This window comes from Polypterus senegalus, chromosome 8 (genome assembly GCF_016835505.1).
Source record: "Polypterus senegalus isolate Bchr_013 chromosome 8, ASM1683550v1, whole genome shotgun sequence".
In the NCBI taxonomy this organism is placed as follows: Eukaryota; Metazoa; Chordata; class Cladistia; order Polypteriformes; family Polypteridae; genus Polypterus; species Polypterus senegalus.
This window is the reverse complement of record NC_053161.1, coordinates 2,239,826-2,245,825: the sequence shown is the minus strand read 5'-3', so window position 1 is coordinate 2,245,825 and position 6,000 is coordinate 2,239,826.

The following is a 6,000-nucleotide window of genomic DNA, read 5'->3' as shown; positions in this document are numbered from 1 at the left end:
CAATATAGCCTTGAGTTTAGTGGAGTCATTCTACTATATTCAGTACTGTCAAAAAATGTGTATTTGATAATGTTACCTGTGTCAACAGAACAAATTCTGCATACAGTTTATCAAATTTCAGATGTGAAGAATCTTTATTGAAAGCATTCTTATATCATCCTTTTGTGCTGGCTGGGGTTCAAATGCTGTATATATTTCCTTTTTTATTTTTGATTATTTTGCTTATGTTAATATTGTCGGTCATTTAGTTCCTGTGTACTTACTGTATGTATCCACTGCTATGTTCTGTGTGTCGTCTTGGTGGTTCGACCAAGAGGTGAGACCACCTGCCTATCACTGCTAGAGACTGCCCTCAGTCTGATAAAGGCAGAGAAAAAGTCACAGTCCCTTGCAGTTCATTGAATGCTCTTGGTGAGTTTAGTAATGTATTGTGCTGTTGCGTATTTCCTTGATTTATGTCAATTTTGCTTTGGTTTTTACCTCTTTACTGGATTGGGTTTTGGGACTTTGTTTGCCTGTGGTTGGCTGGCGCCCTGCCCGGTGTTTGTTTCCTGCCTTGCACCCTCTGTTGGCTGGGATTGGCTCCAGCAGACCCCTGTGACCCTGTAGTTAGGATATAGTAGGTTGGATAATGGATGGATGGACTTTGTTTGCCTTGGATTGCTTTGTTATTTGCAGGCATCCCCTGCTTTGCCTTTTGTTCTTTTTGCCATTTTCATTGTTACAGAGCATTTTTTGATAAATAAATCTATTGTTAATAAAGATCCTGAGCATGCCCTTTCCTGATTACGTTTGACAGTCTCCAGCCCTCTGTCAGCATTGTTTGAGTTTTTTGGGACTCTGTTTGCAAGGCTCTTTCCAAGTTCATAACACCTTCATTTATTATGTTTCAGCCCAAGTCTCATTCCTGGCTTTTAAATGTTTTATTTTTAAATATTGTTCTTTTTATTTAGTTTTTTATTTCATTTTCTGTTTATCCTCTTTATGTAATATTGTGATATTTATTAACTATTTGTATTTTTGTGTTGTTAATGTAGTTTGTTTAGTTGTTTGTTTGTCTCCTTTATGTAGAGCCAAAGGAGGTGGGGCTCCCTGATTATGCAGCTCAGATATGGCCCCTGTTTGGTATGAAATTTTATTGTATTTTTGATTCCTGTTTGTAATTTTGCTTCTGTTTTGATATTTTGACAAACTGGCTTCAACCCCTTTTTTTCTTCAAGGTACTGTTTATTTGGTTTGGTATTTGTTTTTTGTTTTCTGTAGATTTTTGGCCTTTAGGCAAAACCAGTTTTTTTACTTTTTGTTATTAATGTTTTCCTCAAATAGGTTCTTTAAACATTAAGGAACATTGTTCTTGTTGTCCTTTGGGCCAAATGTTTGTGACTTCCCTCTCCTCCTTTCTGGTCATTTTGAGACCTTTTGATATTTTTAAGGCCTTTCTCCCATATTGGGCCTGTGCAGTCATCAAACCTTCCTTTCACATTCAGGATTAGGCTGCCTGGGGTGAGGTTTACTCTAGGATCTCAGGTAAAGGTATAGTGTAGATCTGGCTTTTGTATGTTTTTTTTGAGGCCTGCATCCCTTTTTTGTGCTTTGTTGTGACAGAAATCACAACACCATTAGTGTGTTGTTTGTCATTAAATCTGACAATTCTAGCTGCAAAGTGCATTGTGTCATTCATTGCATGGCAGCTGTAATCAGCTGCCATCTGCCATTCGTCCAACACTGAAGCATAAAAAGAAGACGTTAGGAATGATAGTGATCAGTCCCTTTTATCTGTACCTTGTTCTCAAGCTTTTTTCAGATAAATGATGTTGGTTTATTAGAACCAGAACTATTTATTTCCCTTCTCAAGACTGGCATGTCTTCTGTTCCCACTTCCACTTTTAGCCATTTCAAAATCAATTACTACAAACAGTCTTTGAAGTTGCACGTGTGCCATGGCCAAGATCTCTGCATTAAAGTCTAGTACAAGTCACTTAACTATTGTAGTACAAAGATCTATTTATTTACCATGCTTAATCCAGTTTAGGGAAGGTGTAATGAACCAATTCAGAAGGCCAGTAACACTAGGTATAAAGCAGAAACCAACCATGAAAGGGGTGTCAGCTCCTTAAAGAACACCCTGTTATAGTCACTCACTCTAATATACTCACCAATATACACAATACACACATTTGTAACATGAGAAGAAAGGCTTAGTATCTACAGAAAGATCTAATCTAACATGGGGGGAATGATCAGACTCTATACAGCTAGTGACTGGGTCAATCCAGTCGTTTGAAGCTCTGGGGCAGCAGCCACTGGTCTGTTGTGTCCAGTTACACTGGTGGTATTTTTATTTTTATTATACACTAGCAAAATACCCGCGCTTCGCAGGGGCAAAGTACTGCATTAAAATTTTTTATTAAGAAGAAAATGAAACCTTTTGAAACTGAGGGAAAATATGCCAATAATTATTTGTTAAGGATCTCTTTGTATACCACATTGTGAGTTCGGCCCATTAGTTGTAATATGACCAAGCTGTGCGCTGAGCTTACTCTTGAGCATGCAATGTATAGTTGGCCATGTGAACAGTAATCTTGTTTCAAATCTCACATCTTGGATTGCTGCTGTCATAATCGGTTTGAGTTTCATGGTTTGTTTCAAGTACGACAGTATTTGTAGGACTTGTGTTGAAGAGACATTCAGCATCTGTCAAGTGCTATAAGTATACAACCGGTTTCATCGATAACTTCACATCCAGCTTTTGAGAGTTTAAACATTCATAAACATCAAAGTGTCCACTACTGAAATCGTCACCTGTGAATCTAAGATGTTTAAGAGGCATTGGCGGTTGTCGAAAGGTGTAAAATATTTGGCGATTTCGGTACACTTGAAAGCGACAACCGAACAATTCAGCGGCAGCCATCAACTCGCATGCAGAACCATAGGTGAAGGGCTTAAGCATTTCACTCTTATAGTGCTCCTGTGTAGTATAATTATCTCTTGTACCGTCATCAGTCCACACCTTGAACCTGTCCCAATCATTAAATACATAAGACACAATGTTCCTCCGGATATCAAGAGTGAGCCTGATATGGCCGTGCAATATGTAACAAAGAGAATGGAAAAGGCAGGTGCCATCTCCGGGCATGGAAACCACTCGGTAAGTGACAGTTCTTTAATCAATGGTGATCACTTCGATAGACATGTTATGGGGGTACGGTTGGAACGATAAAGGAAATGGGTACCTGAACAATGTAAAGCAAGTCTAAAATACCTACACAATAACTATAATTGTAATAAACGAACAATAAAACAGCGGAGAAGCTGTGGATTAAATAAAAAGGCTGTAGTTATCAGCAGGGAGACGTGAATCCCGTGGCGAAGCAAGGAAGGGAATGTAGAGACTGAAGCGACGGATGGCCTTATATAGGCAGGCAGCCAACAATGTGGGAGACGCTGGGATGGGGGACCTAATGACGCCTCACATGGTGACCGAGCTGCAGGCTATGGACATATATATGTACGTAAGTAGGATTCAGTTAGCGTTGGGAACCCGCGTACCAAATTTCTTGAAGATGCGCCCATAAGTAACAAAGACCGTTGAAAAGTTCAATATGGCAGCAGACAGTGGCATCATATCACCGAAAAAAGTACATACATTGGTTTCGGTTAGCGCAGGGAAGCCGCCTACCAAATTTCGTGAAGATGGGGCCATAAATAAGAAAGTTCAATATGGAGGATGTTGTCGACCGTTATGACCGTTACGTGTAGAATTTCGAAATGAAACCTGCTTAACTTTTGTAAGTAAGCTGTAAGGAATAAGCCCGCCAAATATCAGCCTTCTACCTACACGGGAAGTTGGAGAATTAGTGATGAGTGAGTGAGTGAGTGAGTGAGTGAGTGAGTGAGTGAGTGAGTGAGTGAGTGAGTGAGTGAGTGAGTGAGTGAGTGAGTGAGTGAGTGAGTGAGTGAGTGAGTGAGTGAGTGAGTGAGTGAGTGAGTGAGTGAGTGAGTGAGTGAGTGAGTGAGTGAGTGAGTGAGTGAGTGAGTGAGTGAGTGAGGGCTTTGCCTTTTATTAGTATAGATATAGTGCATGTATAAAAGACCATTGTCTTTACTATTGTATTTACAGCACCTGTTGTTTCCGTTCTCCGTGTTTCTTTGTCAAAAAGACAGGAGTCAACAATAAACTGTAAACCAGTTCACTATATTGTACTGTATACAACATCAGCCCCAAAAAAGGTGATTCCTTGTAATATACACAGTATATAATGATCTTAAAGAATTAATTAAATTTTGATATTGAAGAAGATTTGCTGTTTGAGATGAGTAATAAGGAGATTATTTAGACAGAGTGACATTGGCTAGTTTGGTAGTTAGTTTAGCCTGCCATCACAAAGAGTTTGCTTTCACATTCTAAGTGTTGTATGAGCTTTGTGGGTGCAAACAGCTGAGCAGTCAGCTTACCAATTACAGGACGTGTTTGCTTGCATTTAGGGAATGCAAGGCTTTACAAATTGTGTGTTGGCCTTGGGACATGTGGACAGTGGGGGGTGCAGAATTCTAAAGTAGAAGAATGCCTTTAAGTGGTTTTGCGATTTTGGTGGACTGTAATAGTAAGAACATAACTGCTGTATAATGTTAAACAAAAAGTAAAAAAAACAGCCAGAGTTAGGCCCATCTGCCTTAGTTGATCTCATTCATCTACCCATTTGTAAACCTTCTGTTGTATCCATTGAAGGATCATGGATAGCTGGAGTAAGTCCAAACAGCATCCAGTACCAAGGCCAGAGGCAGTCCAAGATTAGATGTTGATTTGATCCATTAATTCATCCATCTGTTTTCTTTACCCATTACGTCCAGTTCTAGGGTTTGTGGGGAGCTAGAAGTTATCCCAGTATCTTTGGGTGCAATATAGGTACTAATTCTCGTTAAGTTGCCAGTCCATAACAATAGGAGAATTATTTGATCCATAGTTCAGAACTAGGATGTCTGTGCTGACAGTACTAGGCAAAATTAATGTATCGAAATTCACATGGCATACTCAGTGGTACCAGGCTAATTTTTGTCACATAGAATAAGACAAAGCAGTCTCCAAACATACATTTATTCTTAATAATATACATCTTAAATACACCCATGAAAGTGATACAAATATAATCTAAGAAGCATGACATAGCAGCACACTGTAAGCAATAGAGGGCATGGGTGCCTTACAATAGACTGACCCGGTTAGGCTTTAGCTCTTTGCTGCACTGTAGTAGAGAAAAAAGTGTCAGAAAAAGTACAATCCCCTTGGCAGTTGCATACTGACATTTTCATATGAAAAGGTTAAAAATTATAAAACCATCTGAAGCAATAAAATGAAGAATAAAAAAAATCTGCAGTTTCATTACAGCTTGTTCATCTGTTTCATGTTCAATGTGATTATTTTATTAAAGCCTACATTAAATGCATAAGCAGTCTTTCCTTTTTTTCTTATGAATACTAAAATGCCACTAAATTATTTGAAAAAAGTTAATAGACGTTACAGTAAGAAATTCTTACCTTTTAACTGGACCAGTCCACCAAATTCAAAGCTATTGAAATCCCAAAAACATGCAAACTTAACTGATATATAGCAAAAAAAATCACCAAATAACACAATATAGACCCTTCACACATATCTATCTCCTAAACAGTGTAAATAAGCCTGGTTTCAAATAAAGATATTAAAAAAAAAACATGCTGGTATCAAAAGTACAAGGTTTCCCACCTAGTCTGCCCTCTACCTCTCCACGGAAAGTCCACTTCAGACCTGCATAGTACACAGTCCATCAAAACTGGCAGTTATTGAGATGATTAAATGCTTTGTGATAAGTAATTAGGTTCAACAGCGTATAAGCAAATAGTACTCCGTGATAATTAACTAAGGAGCATTTCAATCAAAGGCATAATTCTGGATTAGACCCCTCTCATTTTCAGGTATAAGATCTCTGTTTATGGCGTCTGAAAAAGGTCAACAAATGTTTT